The sequence below is a fragment of the Paralichthys olivaceus genome, chromosome 17 (genome assembly GCF_024713975.1).
Source record: "Paralichthys olivaceus isolate ysfri-2021 chromosome 17, ASM2471397v2, whole genome shotgun sequence".
Lineage (NCBI taxonomy): Eukaryota > Metazoa > Chordata > Actinopteri > Pleuronectiformes > Paralichthyidae > Paralichthys > Paralichthys olivaceus.
The window spans coordinates 19,729,893-19,746,837 of record NC_091109.1 but is presented as its reverse complement, the minus strand read 5'-3'; the positions used below and the strand labels follow the sequence as shown (position 1 = coordinate 19,746,837).

The 16,945-nt window shown below is 40.4% G+C and overlaps 1 protein-coding gene across 1 annotated transcript in view; it reads right to left on the bottom strand.

Moving 5' to 3' along the window:
- Positions 1–12,078, bottom strand: part of LOC109640517 (cadherin-12-like) — an 85,486-nt gene extending 73,408 nt beyond the window's left edge. The window contains exon 1 of the mRNA XM_020104578.2: positions 11,568–12,078. The gene's annotated coding sequence lies outside the window, so the exon portion shown is untranslated. The remainder of the gene's footprint in view (positions 1–11,567) is intronic.
- Between the last annotated feature and the right edge of the window lie 4,867 nt (positions 12,079–16,945).

Below are 16,945 nucleotides of genomic sequence, written 5' to 3'. Positions count from 1 at the left end.
TAAGGCACTCCTGCCCCCCTTGTCTCAAATCACAAATAATCTAATGGACCCTCGACTGAGCCTCACTGTGACCTCAAAAGCATTCAGACAGCTACTCAAGCACTTGTGTTTTTCAGCACTTAATTAATGTGGCACTAGCTGTATTCCCAGAGCGTTTAATCAAAGCATTCTTGAAGGTGTGACAGTCTCTTCATTTCACTGAAGTGCACCACTTCCTTTTTTTCCGTGCTGCACAGTCTAGTTTTCAGTGCAGACGAATGATACAACATGAAACGTGCCGTTTTGAAAGGCAACCTTGCAAACCTACATAGCCGACATTGGAATTAAGCAAACAAATGCGCAGAGTCTGTCTCAGTACTTGCTATTAAAAATGAATTGGCAATGAGATCCAGATTGTGGTGTTTGGGAAATATTAATTTGCTTTGTTTATTGATTCAATATTTGAGAAATTCTAAGGGCTATTTTGTCACAGAGGGCTCATCAGCATTCAAAATCGAGCATCACAGTTCAGCATTATTAGCCTCAAGCAGTGCTGGCATAATCAGTCAGCCAGGTAATATTAAAAGGTGGGCTCTTTCAGGCTCTCAAGTGACATAACTGCCTTAATCAAACAGTTATCACGCAATAGGCCAGAGGGGGAGAGAATAATGAGAAAGCAATATCCTAGATTAAGAATTAGTCTTTTCAGTAATGGCTCTGTCTCACCGGGTCAATGGTGCATAATGGTCCAGCATACAAATTTGGGGGGTAAATAAGTTTCGAGGCTGTGCACCGACTCACTATTTATTTTTCCCGTGCATTAAGTGGAAAAGTGAAAAGTGAATATTTTGCCAGCTCATAATTGCAGCTGCTTCTTTTCTGTCTGATGTTGTGTCTGTGGCACTTTGTTTCCGTTGCTAAAAGCCTTATTTCTCACTGCTTCTGTCTATTTATGCGTGAGGAAGTGAGAGCCACTGTTTTAAAACAACTGGTGACAAGTATGACAACTGCAGCTTTATATTTAACAGTCAAGCTATCGGCTGCTATATTTAAAGTAGCATATTTGGTGAAGAAAATAAGTCTTTATTACAGTTTTGAATTGGAAGCAGCTCTCTGGTTGAGTTTTAGAGAGGATTATTCTGTATTTCAGATAGTGTGTGCAATATCTTTGGTCTGTGTGGCAACAATACTGGTCCTAAAAGTCCCACCGGGAGGAACTTTCTCACTCAGTCTCTTTCCATTTGTACTTTATTCTCTGCAAGCTGTATTGAAATATTGAATAGATGGAGTCTAATGCTGACAATGCCTATAAAAGGCTTATGAATAACTTCACATACTGCATTTTTCCTCCTCTACATTATTCAGTGCCAGTTAGCAAGTAAACTCTGAGAAGATATCGCTATGTATTTAAACTGGAGCAGGTTAAAAAAAAATGCAGAAATCTTCTCCAGAAAATTGAAGTTGTTTATCCATAATTGTGTGAGTTGAAGTGAAAATAAAAATATGCTCAGGTATTCAGAAACTAAGATGCAATGAGGTAATCCATTTTTATTTTCACCTTTTGTTTTAAGTAACATTATTTTCATTTTTCCTGACTTCCCTTTCCAATCTTTGTCATATTTATGTTTAATTAATATTCCCGGATTTTAATCAGATTTATTTCAAATTCCTGTGAACGTACCCACTTTTAAATTCCTAGAAAAGGTATCTATAAACACAGTGATAATAAGGCATGTATAAAAGGCTGTCTTGGATCAGTGACAGTTTGCTGTATAAGTGGATAAAAATGAATCTATATGCAGATTTTTTTCATGCACAGGAACAGAAATTGATTAAGGCCTGATGAGCAGCTTCTGTGAGACATCGTCTGTCTGACGTGACGATCCTCCCCTGCTTCCTTTTTTTATCAGGAGCTTCGAGCCTCAAATTATGATTTTCCCCAAAGCAACTGTTAATTATGTAATTCACGCTCATATGGTAAGATGCCAGATCGTCCAGGTGTTTCTCCAACGAGTCACATGTCTTTGAGTTATTTGTTCTGTTAAGCAGAAATCAAGCATGATGCTGTGATGTTTTAATATCTCACTTTACCTAACTATATTCCTTGATGGTATCATGCAAATGGTTTAATGCACAAGTGAAATAAACAGTGTAAATCATTATAATGAATGTAAAATGCCTGTTAGAACAACATGTGTTATTTTTTAAATGTCATTCATTCAGTTTTGCAGCATACATATGAATTCAAACTATCTAAACCATGGTCCCTGTCCTCAGTATCAGTACAAACTTGAATAGTTTTCCGTGTATATTCAGCATGATGGAGTAAGAGTAAATGTGCCACCTGGTAGAATGCATTAGCAATTGGAAAAAAAAAAACCCAGGAAGGCTCTTTTTTGTCGTACATCTTGAGCAAGGTCAGACCCTTATTTTCAAAAACAGAAACAGGAAATAGTCTTAACATTTTGGTTTAGATAGAAATCAAAAGACTGAGGCTGTACTTTAAAAATGCTAAATGAGCTCATTTGAATCACTGTAAAACCTGCACACTCAGTTTTACATACACGACTGTTCTGTTCTGCATTGTCCCGAAATGACAATGTAACATATTACCTCTGAATTCCTTAAACTGAACTGAATCAAAACTAATCCGTTCCAGTTAAGGTGTTTCCTGAACATAACCTGAGTGATTAATGGCTCCATATAAGAGAGATGATAGATCTGTCAGTCGTGTTCGCACAAGAATGACTGGCCGCATGGTTGTTTATGCTCCGCACCGTGAAGTCTGAGGGACCCTTACTCATCAGCAGAACTCGGCAGACTAAGTCACAGCTGTCAAATTAAGAGCCCCAACCCTTTGGGGGTTTTGTCTTGAATTTTGCTTCCTCTGACTCATTGTTCTGCTCTGATGAAGAAAACTAAAACAGCCTGTGGATGTTAAGCAAGAACAATGAGCTCTCCTGTGATTGTGAGTCTGTTTTCATCGTACTCGAAGGCACTGAGAAAAAAAAAACAAGCACTCTGCAGCAACACCCAGCCTTCCTCGCATGTGCATGAACACTTACAGACGCAGATGTTTACTCGGGTAAATGCAGCATCGTGCACTTCGTGCCAAAACACATCAGCAGCCATCCGTCATATAGCAGAAGTTTCAGAGGTTATATTCCCAGGTGCTGCTGAATTTAAGCCTTGATATTTCCTACTTGAGTTCTCATGAATTAAACTTGTTTTTCTCTGATTATTTCTGCTTTATTTGATAGAGACAGTGGAGTGACAGATCATGCACGGCAGGACTTGAACCCTGGGCTGCTTCGTGTACTGGTACATGCACTGCCACTGCTTTTCGACTGCAGTGCCACTTCATAAATTAAACTTTGACCCGAGCAATGAGGGCTGATGATACTACACCGCAGTTGTTAATATTAGATGCAGGATACAAAGTGCTGTGCAGCACCTGTGTAAGCAGCACCATCTGCATGAGCTAATGCATGCAGGCTGGCGCCCCGAGTATGCAGACACAAAAGCACAAAAAACAACACAGTCATCTAGTTTCACCCCTAAACCACAAGTCTTACATCTTACTCTCAGTACTCGGCCAACAAAAAATATGTCTGGGCAAAGCAGACCTTTTAGTTCCCCGTCGGCCGCCTGGCACCAGCAATGCTATCCAGTTTGGTTGTTTTTCGGTTGTGAAGGGACTGTCTAATGTTGTTGCCACTCTTTTATCCATCTTGCACTGGCCAAAGCCTTTGAGAGTCCAGATTCTCATTTTCAAAATCAGGTCTCACCTTCTCATCTTTTGAAGCACACTAGAAAGATGTTTCTCACCCTTCATAGTTACCCCTGGCTTCCTGTGCTCTGTAACTCTTTGGCAATATTTGAATATTGACCAGTGTTGGTACTCCACTGACTTCAAGGTGAGGAAATTTGCTCCCATGGTAACTAGAATAATTTAACACAGACAAGCCAGAGCTAGGGAGACGGCGATTCAAGATGCATGACATGTAAACAGAGTCTATGACATTCCCCTGCTCATTTCCCTTTTCAAACATTCATATATCCACAACCTCAGAAGACTCTCTGTTGGCCTCTCATGTTGATTTTGAGAAATGAAGTCTCCCAGTTAGGTTTAATATATATTAAATTCTGCAGTTTGCATTTTTGAAAATTATCTTAAATGTAATTCAATGAAGCCTCAACCTCATGTAAACAGTAATTTACTGATACACATTTACGTTTGCTGACTGTTGTGAGGTTCATATCTAATGAATTGTTGAGTCCTTAAACATAAAGTAATTAAAATCTATTCAAGGCCTCAACAAATAAGCATATTTTAGAGTTTCTAACAGGTCCTGTGACTTCAGGTCCTTGATTTCTGTGGTTTAACTTCTATGTATTTCTCCCGGGCCGTTGTTACACCTGCAAGTCTGAACCAAGCTTCATGTGCTTGTTCCATAGTTTACTTTTGATCCAGTTGTAATGCAGGGGGCACACTAAAGATCTTTATATGACATATTCATTAGTGAGCTTTGTCTACCTATACTTGGCATAAATTGGTTTGTAGACTGACGTTACGTTCATTTATTTGCCACTGCAATATCATGATATTACTATCAGCATCACAAACTTCATATGCAGCAGATGACATTAATTCAAATGCACCAAATGAACGTCCTTCTCGTTCAATCATATTGTTTGAGGCAACGACCACAGACAATTGTGAACGCCTGACCCACTTAGTTCCTGGAGAGACCAGTAAAGCTTCTACTTCTTCTTCTTCTATTGTTCAACACCACCTCAACTTCCTGCAGTGAGTCCGAAACAGTTTGATCCAGGCCACTTCTTTCGGTTGGACTAAATTAAAGGTCCGAGTCATCTGTTATTTTGGTTTGGACAAAAATCAAAAGTCGGAAGAACCACACCAAACAAGTAGGAAGTGAGCACACTCTAAATCTTGTGACATTAACAATTGAAAAGCCACTCGGCTCTTGTTGCCTCTTTAATCTTAGTAACAGCTGAGAAACACTCTGTGTGGCCTCTATTTACAGGTAAACACAATACATTAACCCCCACTGGATCTTCAACCCCCCCACCTTCTCCTGTTACACCTTGTCCTATTCATCACAGGCACTGCACACACCGAGGAAAGTGCGATCATGTTGACCTTGAGGAAGTCTCGCTCATGAGAAGACTCACCCAGGCCAAGATCTAGGGTCTGTCAAGATGATTTCTTATTCTATTTAATCGAAGAAGTGCTATGCTTTATCACTCCCCGGGTTCATGGTTTATATAAGGCATAAGGGCCAGGCCTGTTTGAAATGGTAAGCTGTTAAGTCAAAAACCCTGTACACAAAACAGATGTCCTTAAGAGTCAGTGTGATTTAGGTGTGAGGGGGAGTGAATGGGTGATTTTATGTTAAATGGGCACTCTTCTGAATAGTAAACTAAGAAATAGATGACAATGTCCCCCTATCTCCCCAATGACATTTTCCACTAAGGCATTTGTTGGAAGATAAGCATGAATGAATACAGAGGGAAGTGTTTCTTTGTCCTTATGCTTTCATCAAACACCACAGTTTCAGACTTTGATTCTCCAACAAAACTTTCTGACTGGAGTCTTTTTTTGTTGTTTTTTTTTTACCTTGCAGGCTAAACAACAGGAGTTGTTACTTTACTATTCATCAATTGTTTTCTTTTTAAGTTTCCAAATATTCATTGTGAAAATCAGATAATGATAAATAAATACATAAAATGGGTTGTTTCAAATGAAATTATATAAAACTAAGAAAATAAAAAAGCCTTATGGTCTTAGACACTTGGGAACTACTAGACCTAAGATTGGAAGTTATCATATCTTTATATATATATATATATATATATATACACATATATATGCATTGCAAAAATAATTCCTGTTATTAAATGAGTCAGGACAAAGAGAAGAGCCAGTAAAGTTCCACAGTGTTTATCCGAATGTAACTCTGGCTCGTATCAGCAGTGGGTGACATGACTGGCAGTCTGACCCTGGAACAGACTCACAGCCTGATGATGATAATAAAAATGAGACTGATATTTCACGGGTAAGAGCAACAGAGTTTTGTGGTGCCATCCTCCCATATCAAACAATTGCCTGCTGTTGTGCTAGCTCAGCCTCTGTTCTACTCCAGTAAGTTATGATGTAATTTTCCTCTGTGCCATGATAACGATAAGAGGAGGAGATACCAGTAGGAGCGACTTCCTTTGGTAAATATTTCAAATTAAACTTCAGCACCTCCACACACCGTTCTGTGCACACAGACTCGGAATTACACCTCACATACTGTAAATCAAACTGAGCAGTTCTCTAATGTGTGTATACTTTTTTTTTTTGTCAGTTGTAACAATTGCTGTTTTCTTTCCTTCTTCTTAAATAACAGAATAGATTTGCTTCTACAAAACACGCAATGTTATCCACGACTGAAATGATGCATGGATTGAACACACTGATGGCATTACTGAACATATGGGCTATAGAGTATATGCAAACATTTATGCCGCACTGGCACTACTCTATATGCCAGGGAGGGCAACTTGCTCAAGTGTATTAAGCAAAATATGAAATGTTACATTTTGTGAGAGGTACTTCACAGGACGGTGGTGTCTGCCGCACTGGGAAATGATGTGATTTAAGGAGCACATTTTTATTTAATGAAATGAAGATGGGTTTTGACGTGGATGAATAAAAGTGAACATTTTATGTGGCATACAGTAGAGGACAGAATTAATTGCAAAGGCATCTTGGAAAGTGGAAAAGGGAAACTGTCACTACTATAGAAAGGAGAGCCAACTGCAATTGTTTTTATTTACTTTAGGTGTTTGTCTATAGAAGTTTATTCTGAGCACAATCACACATGGTGTTGGCTTTTCACCTTTAATGAACGTTCATGATGATAAACTTGTCCCCATTGACAATTGTTGGACAAATTAGAGCGATAATGACAAATATACTGTACCAAAGACTTTTAATACATTTCATACATGAGATCCATGAGACTGAATGAACGAACAGGCTATTTTACCATTGTTTCATTTATTAATCAAAAATGCAATAAATTAACATTTAAGTTCATTAGAAATGTCATCGTCAACTGAGGAAGTTGAGTTTTGGACTGCTTGTCATAAAACTACCATCATCATTCTCAATTTTCTGTCACTATTTAGAGACTCACCAAGTAATAATTTACTCAAATAATAATCAAATCATCTAATCAGTAATAATTAATTGCATCCTTAATTCCAACCCCCATAATTAGTTCTGTATCACTGTGGTCATCTCATATTAAACCCCAACTCGTATAAACATCTATGAATTTTTATCGATCCCTCGAAGCAATTATCCTTCATAAAAAAAACCTCATGTTAATGGTCTTGGAGTCTCCTGGAAGATTTAATCAATTCACCAAAATGGAGTATTCCATATCTATTTCTAACTCACACTCTCCTGCCAGAGAGCTCCACTGCTGCTCAGCCCCTATAATGAAAGGCCCCCCAGCACCCTCTCCAGAAATCATTACAATCTCCCTCTACCTCTAGGGTCAGTAAACTAATAGTCACTCACCTGTGTGACAGGAAATCTTTCCCAAGTTGCCATTGGGCACCGGTGAGGTTGTGTTTAAGGTTATAGAGTCGAGACAGAGATGACTGTTTATTGTTTGGATGAGTCCCAATGATAAAGTGTGTCACGTGGAAAGCATTCCATCTCCAAAGCAAAGGATTGGGGATTAAGTATATAACCTGCTAATTGCCTGTCTTTCGGAAACTGGCAAGCTATGGAGACCTGCTACTCAGCGCTTGCCAAATATGAAGACACAACAAAGAATAAGTTAATAAATAGTAGAGTAAACACATTGGCAAGGAAAAACCCTCCATCATCCTCTTGTACTAGTGCCTGTACATGGCCTCCAGTGATTTCTGTTTTTATGACCACAACCATTCCTGCCCACTGTTGGCTGAGAATGTGTGGTGGATTTCTCACAGAGCTGGCACAAATGAATTCAAAGGCACAAAGGCCCCAAGGTCTCTTTGGGATATTTAAAGACTTTGCTCTGCAGTATTCGAAACAGTTACGGTTGAAAATTCATTAATAAAGTCCTCTAAGAAAAGAAGCAACGTTGAGCTGACATCACTTTGGAGTTCCCTGAACATATACCTGTGAATGTATTGAATGTGAATGTAAAAAAAAAGAAGTATGTATGAATACATTCAAAGTCAAGTCTCTGTCACATAGCACACTCTTCAGGTATTTTCTTCCTGCTTCCCAGTGCTACTTCAAACAACAGACATTTACCACAGGGAAGGTAATATTTGTTTGCTTTCTAGAGAAGCTTCAACATCAGTAGCCTACAGAAACTGAGGTTTAATCTCCGTGGGGTATTTCTACCACTGGGAGGAAGACACACTGTGTCCCAAAAACTGACAAACGAACAGAGACAAATCTATATAAATAATTGCTGAGTGGAGTGGGGAGGAGTTGCCCATCATTCAGAGCAGAAGCGTGTGCAATATCTCCTGGAGATTGAGAGTCATCCATCACTGTAAGACTTTAATTTGGGATGTTTAGGACTTGCTGATGATTGTGTGAGAGCAGCGGAGAACCTTGTCTTAGAGGTCTGCGGGGGTCTTTGCTGAATGTGGGAGAATCCTGACACAAAGCACGTTCACACAAGTACAATAGTTCCAGCTGAGATTGGCCTTGAAACCAGACGGAACAAACCCAATCCACTGTCTGATTTGCATTTGCAATTTTCTGTCCGTTACCGTATTGCATCTCATGGTGCTGCAGAATTACAGACAGACGGACACACTTTTCATGCACACATACGCACACACACTCTGAGATACACGTATGGGCGCTGTAGGACGCACCTCGTTTAGTGCGGAATGATGTCAAGTCCATCGAGTGGGGGAGGAGATTGAAGAGCCCACGGTAAAGAGAGTCTGGAGACTCCAAATAATCTCAGGTATTGATTCTGTTTAAGCCCAAGGCTCTTGATGGACACTTGCTGCGAAATGCGATGATAGGTGGCACATCTCTATGACTGATCGCTGTAGTTCTGCTTACGATAAAGGCTACGGAGCGTCCATAAATAACAGCTCAGCCAATCAAACAGACGCAGAGATGTGTTGACAGCCGAGCGGACGTGAGCTTTAATTCAGACACAAAGCTCCCTGTCCTGCCATTCAATATACATGCACACAGTTTGTGGGTCGACTTTACAACCACATGACAAGTGTTAAAGATTTATAGACGTCAAACGATGAAGTCTAACATCATGTTTTACTTTGTCCACAGGTTTCTTCCGCTTGACAGAAATGTTAAGACTGGAAAATGCACAGAATATGAGTTGAATCTCATTGGTCACAGATGGAATCATGAACATTTGCTTAATAAAATGACATTTATGAGCTGGTAAAAATAATTCAGCTAATTTTTGGCACAGTGTTTAGTGAATCCTAAAAAATAATCAAACTTGAGTGCGGAGATGTTTAATTAAATGTAGCTGTTAAAAAGTCGTTCAGATGATTCCACTGAGTCCTGATTCAACCTGAATGCAGTGTGGTACAGTGTGAAAGGGAATCTGGCGTGTCACTGCTCAGGATAATGCAGTACAATGGACGGCTGCTTCCTGTCCTTGTAGAGAAGCTTTCATCTTCTAAGAGCAATACTGAACGTCTACAACAGTCGACAAATTACAGAAAGTTGTGTTAATATAAAAAAGTAAGTCAACAAGTGAAATCGATAAACATGTTTTCTCTTGCTTCATTCTGTCCTCAGATAAATTGAATTTCCGTTACGATGGGCACCTGAACCAGGCTCTAACACTTCCATCATGGAGAATATCACATGCATGGCTCTTCTTTTATCCCGTCTAATGCAGTTATGATACCTGGCTGGTCGGTGGCTTCATTCTCTGAATGCTCATTTTCTGCACAGTAGCCTCTGTGTACTCTCGGAGCGTCCAGCTCCTCTTTTCCTGTGGAAGTGGACTCCTTGCAGCGTAATTTGATTATTTCAAAGCAGGTGTTTTCAGCGGGATGCTGATAAGAGGACTCTGCCTCTGACACTGAAGTGAGTTACATTAGATGTGCTTAAAGCAGTGGAAGGCAAGAGCTTTTTTTTTTTTTTTTTTATCTTATCTGTAAGTGAAGACGGGATTGACTTTGAAAAGCGGTGCTAGCATTCACAAGGTATCTCTTCAGTCAGACTGAAATAACGTTACACACAATCATGTTACTGAGAATAGGAGGTGAGTAATCTGCAGTGTGCCGGGTTTAAGAATAGAAATGCACGCTGGTTTAAAAGTCTTCAAAGTGGCAGCAGTCATCGGACTGTGTTTGTCTCAACTGCCAGTTGCTCAGATGTGAGATGCATTTGATGCATCAGAACTCTCGATATCACGTTGCCTCGGAACATTTGAAGAGATGCAAATGTGATGTTGTAATAACTTGCAGTGGGGCTGCTGATGTAACAATCAAGTGTGTAAGTTAATAGCAGATGTAGCTCAGCACTGCTCAGGGGTACATGTCTATACTCTGAACCCTTACGTTTCCTCTCTGGCTCATCTGAATAAGCATCTGCTGCTGCAGAATGGGGGCAAGGTTGCATCTGTGATCCCACGTTTCTCAGCAAATCTGATTTCTGTCAGCCCTCTCTGATATCCTCCCTCTAATCCCTCTCCAAACCACGAGAATGGCCTTTCCCACTAATACAATTGCTCATATACAGTGTATGCAAACAAGAGGAATAATCTGGAGGCTGTGATTGAGCCGTCAGACCCTCTGTGCCCTAACTCTCCACTGAAAACACTGTTTCATTACTGCACTGTGTAAACAGACACTGCTCTATGTGATACATTTAAAGTGAACACATCCTGCCGTCCTTGAAGCCATTATTTCCATGTGGACCAGACTGTTAATGAATAATGTTTCCATTTTCAGTAATGTTTAAAGAGAGAATGAAATGTGGTGGGAAATGTTTGCACCTCACGCACAGCTTAGATCAACAAGCCAAAACCACTTGACGTGCCATGGTGTGATAATCAGCGCTGAACACTCTCCAACACGGAGTTGAAAAGCTACATCGCCTTTCATATGCAGATGAACTAAAATAACTCTATAAATGGGGTCATCACATTCACAGAGCGAAGTGTTGCTTGACATGTGAACCGATCTGCTTTAATTGACACTTAGTGCATCTTCACTTGAGTCGTCAAACCACAACAGCAAGCCCACGAGAGAGAAACACAACTGCTCGAGCGTGTGCGGAAACAGCAGTCTTGTTTCCTCACAACTCCTTTAGCTGAAACACGTTCAAGGACACAGCTCTTCCCCCGTTTCATCACTCTTAACGAGCTGTTAGAAATAAGTGCTTCAGCTGTGTTTGCATAGAGAATCACACACCAGTCACACAAAGTGAACAGAGCTCCTTCTGTGCTGTGACGCTCAGTTGCTGGAAATCAGTTAAATGTCTCTGAAGGTGAAAAGCAGGATGCATGCGAAACGCCTGCAGGCAGAGTATGAATAGGTTAGAGAAGGATACACAAGCTTACCTTGAGTGGGACACAAGAGAGCAGAGACGCAGCCAGTTTAATCCAAATATTCACTGAATCAAACTGTCCTCCCACCTTTTACGCAAGAGGAGAAGGAGACTCTTTCCTTTGCTGCTTTTACTCCTCTTTTAATTTCCTCTCTCTCCCTGCTTTCCTCTTTGACGCCTTTCTTTCATTATCCCGCTCTCTGTGTACAGTTTGAGCCCACGCTGAAATGGAACAGATGCCGGTCGCTGGTGCAAGAGCTGCGCGAGGTACTGAGACAACAGCTTCGGGAATAGCCGGAGAAAACACACCAAAGTGTGGAGCGTGTCCGTGCGGCAACAGAACGACGACTGACAGAGAGAGAGAGAGAGAGAGAGAGAGAGAGCGCGAGCGGAGAAGTGAGAGAAGGGAAGCTGTGTGTGTGTGTGCATGTATTAGAGAGTGAGCGAGTAAGTGAGAGAGTAAGTGTGTGTAAGGGAGAGAGAGAGGGAGGGAGAGTGGGCAAGAGAAGCTGCAGGCTCAGTGGCAACAGTGGCAAGCGACAGTCGTGATTGCATTAGCGTTAGGCAGTAGCAGCAAATCCCCCCCACCCTTCCACCCCCAGCTCATCAGGTCCCCTGAGCGCTGGGGGCTCGTCCAACTATAGCGAGCACCACAACCCCAAATCACACACACACACACAAACAGAACCAGTGGTGCATGCTGTGGTCACCGGGGATATTCTAATCGGAGAGGCGCTTGGATAGATTTCTTTTGTCCAGAGCGAGTGTGCATGTGGATCCTTTAAGAACCAACTGAAATACGAGAACTTCTCCCCCTGTGCAGTAGAAAGTGAGTTAATTAATCTTTTCTTGGAAAGGATGAAGGAAAAGAAATCTGCTTATTTTTGGGCGACATCCAGAAATGTTCTGGGGAAGGCGGAGTGAAGGGTATGGTGGTGGAGTTATGCAAATTGGTTCTCCGTCTAAGTAGGTAGATACCCAGTGGCAAACCTCCTGGAAGACGCACACAGGGGGTTCCCTTTCGTGGAACAAAAATTTTAATTCAAGGGTTATTTTTAATTTATTGCTGTTGAGAAGCAGTTTTATTTCATGTTTGGTCCCTTAAGTAAAGCATCGGGGCCTTGTCATTAACACAGCATTTAGAAACAGAGAAATAATCTATTTTAACTATAACTCAACTTAAAAGTGGTGGGACTTCTAATGATGTATTGATGCATTTCTTTGTTAATGTGAGAGTCACTCCAGGAAAAAAAACATTTGTGGTGTAGTTTGTCAGTATATATTTGGTATCAAGTTCGTAGCATTAGCATAAAAAAACCCTTTAAATCAGAGTCAAAAGGTCAAATGGAAGATTAACCTTAAATAAGTATTTATATACAGATACTCCTTTATTTGTATTTAAGAGGTAAAGCTTGACTGATATAAATTGAGCGATTTATAGCCTTTCACACACATATCAGTATTGGTTTTAATGTTTATTGATATGCACCAATGTCAAACCTTTATGTTACAAAATAGTACTGTAGTTATTCCAAGTAAAGTTCTCACAAATCTCAAGAATCATATATTATATCGTCATCAGAAATGGACTTTAAATTAAGACGGGTTTATGTTTTTTTGGTTTAAACAAATGATCTGGATTCAAATTAGATTCAGAACATGGCTAACGTTAGAAGATGGTAAATGTTAGAGGACTTTATGGAATCCCTGCGTGCAGTAATGTGAATGTGTGCATATACATTATATATATTGTTGTGGTGAAATGTGACTTTACATGTGTGTTGGCTGTGAAAGACGTGATAAAGCAGACAGGCCTTGGGTGGGCTGTCGGGGGGTTTAGGGGGAATCCAGGTGGATGAGGGGGGCCTCAGCTGGTTCCTGCTAATACCATAACCTCTCAAAGCGAGAGAGCTAATAAAGAAACCCATCACCCCTCAGCCCCCCGTCTATTCCCAACAGATATTACCACAGAGAAAGAATTACATCATCTAAACATCAAAACTTCACGGGTTTCTCTGAAGTCTGGCAGTTGTTGCTGACTGTGACCTAAATTCTCTTATTTTCATGTCTTGCATGATTTAATGCTCTGCTTCTCGCCTCACTTGGTCATGCAGAACACAGATGTCATCTCGTCTCTCCTTGGCATATTGAGGTTCAACCACCAGCTTTAACCTTTAAAATTGGACCTTGATATGGTGGGGGAATCAAAGGTGGCACACATCACTCTTTGGAAAAGGTTATTGCGGCATTACCATTTAGTCATCTCTATATTTCATTTTGACCATTTTGAAGTTGGACATGGCTCCGAGGAAAAAAACGAAATTCTCTTTCATTCGTGAATGGGAAACCCCCTTGTACCTTTTCAGGACAGATTCACACATTTTCTAGAATAGCTTGTTACAATACATTACTCCTTTTCATTTACTATAAAAATCTAAAGGCAAAGTAAACAACAAATTTGAAATCATGGACAGTTCCCCATTCACACCCAGTGCCCCATTTTTCTTCTTTTGTGGCAGCGGGCTGAAGAAATAGTCAACAGAAAATTAATCAAATCAATACAAATAATCTCTTTTCACTCGTCAGAGGAAGAAATATGAAAAGAAAGCGACATGTGAAAACTGAGCACTAAATCGTATGAAAATGATGCTTTTCTGTGTGAAAAAAAACATGTAATTCTCCAAAGCTGCATTTGAATGTAGTTATGCAGCATTTTATACACTCAGCAGTCCTGGCTGACAACCCTGCTCCCAGATCAACCCTGTCCAGATGGCATGCCACGGCCCTAGAGGACTCCATTTTTAATCCTCTTGGCACAGGCTCCGCTAAGCAAGAGGTGGAACGGATGCTCGGAGTCAGGCGTCAATCAGGTCATTTCAGAGTGGCCCGCTGCTGCACGGGACACAAACATGTCCTGCACAAGTATAAACACAAGAGAGAGAGAGAGAGAAAAGAAGGGGGGGAGGGAGAGATGCATTGGCCGTTGTCCATACAAAAGACTGGCTGACATTTAAATGAAGGTCATGATACATGCTGGCCACACATGCTGGTGCAGAGAAACTCATTCAAATAAATGGTCAAATGCATCGTAGCGTGGATCCACAGCACGCCACACATGTACGCTTCAACAGTTCTCTCATAGTTCAGAGCCCAGACTTTAACGTGAAGATGGACGACATGGTAGCTCCCTAAAAGTGAAGCCACGGCATCTTAGTTTCCCCCTGGTGGCTGGTTAAAGTTTCCGCCTCCTCCATGCTCGCAGATTGGACATGAACTAAACGGCTCCAAGTCACGTCATTGATGGCAGTTTTTCGTATATACAGTCTGTGGTTCAATTGAATTGAAGTAGCATTTCATATATAGTCCAATATATTGAACATGGTAGTTAAACACTTGAATAAAGAAGTAAAAGGACTTTTATCAACATTATAGTGAGTTAGAAAAATGGAGATATGGGAAAAGATTTGGTAATTTGGGGACATGAAATCTGGGAAATATATGGGTTTCAATAAAGTTGTAATAAAAGAAAAAGCTATGAAAATACCAACTTCCTCTAATGGGTTAAAAAAGACGTAGGCCGACTTGTTTAAATAAATAATATTGCTGAATATTAGATAAGGAAGTGTGTAACTGATTTAATGGCTCCAGACTGGCTCGATTTCCTCAATACATCCACAGGACAAAGCCATTCCACACTTATTTGATTTGTTATTCGTAAGCAATATTTCAGTATTTTAATCAAAACACACTGTGTGGTGAATTATGCCCGTGACTTGTTAATAAGCTATGGGAGCTTTTACACTGTCAAACTAATGCACAGTAATAATTCTGAATTAATTGCATCTGGTTTATCTGTTAACTTTAATTGGCCACCAGAGGAGTGCGATGGCTCATTCTTCTTTTGTTTTAAAAAAGAGAGTGACTACAGTAGCTGCTGGAATACAAACTTAATGTCTAAGTTAAATCAAATAAGGAATGGAGAAAAGAGAAAAGACGCCCATCCTGAGTACATAAAGATATAGGTCATAATACACAGGGCAAAGAAGATTCAATATAATGATGAGGAATCCAATTATTTATTTTTCATCTTCCTGGAGCCCGTCTGGCTTGAAGGGGGGCTGGATATGAGCTGCTGGACAACAAGGACCCAGGTGTAGCTCTTATTAGCGGCTAAGCTAATAGAATCACTCGTCCGCTGCCCCCTCTCTCTGGATCACACCGCAGCTCAAGACAAGACCAGGCTGTCCTGAGGGAGGTCTGGCCCAGAAGAGGGCATCTGGAGCTCCGGTCTGCCGCCTCCTGTCTGACTCACTGCAATTACCAGCGGGAGAGAGACAGGCATTATCCTGTAACAAATACACCAGATCTGTGGCTCATGATTTCTGCTTGTGGTTCTATTTAGATCGAGAATAGCTCGCCCCTGCCGGTTTCACAGATACAGTATATCCTCGTGACACAATGGTGACAATGTTAATTCAGTCTTGCAAATACCCAGCACACATGACCTCAAATGACCATATTTAGTGACTTAAATAAATCTTGATGTGCACCTTCATGTATTTTACACATTATATATGCATTTGTATTTCCACTGCATTTCTTGGAGAATCTTCAAATGCCTCATATCTCTTAACTCTGTAAAACCTGAACTTAAATGATATTTAAGGTATGAAACCATAACAAATGATAACATAACTGAAATGTTGCAACACATACAATAGTACATAAAAAATGATTGTTGTAGATGTTAGATTTTTTATCATTAAGACTGATTTAAACTGGATTGTTCAAACAACAATGTTGGGGTCCACCAATTGGAAATCTGCAATCAGAGGGTTAAAACAACCTAATCTAGATAAATATGGCATTAATACGTGATCATTTTATTGTAGACTTTTTAAAGAGGAATGTTTTATACATAATGTAAGTAACAAATGGGGTTTGTAATTCTTAATTTATGGGCCCAGCTGGAAGTTTGACATCCATATTTAGATTTTCACAGCTCTGCTTTTCCTGGTTGGAACAGTTGTCTCAGGTTCAGGTGTTGAATCGGAGAAGAAGAAGAAGCCTACTTGGATAAACACACTTTTCACAATCACAAGACCTGTGTGGTAACGTGAAGAGCATTTTCAAGGAAAACTCAAATCCTGAATACTGATCACAGTACCGATGCGGCATCGATCTGAATGGAGTGGTAATTACATCAACCATGTGTTCCAGAGACTTGCATGAACGGAGTGAGCCAAACACTCAGTCCGACAATGCCCCTGCAATACAGGTTGCCATTAACAACAATCAGTGCAGGCAGCAGGAGTGAGACATCTAATCAGTTTCTCGAAGCTGTAATGCCGGCCTAATGAAAGAGATTAAAAATGCTTATTTGAGAGAGGC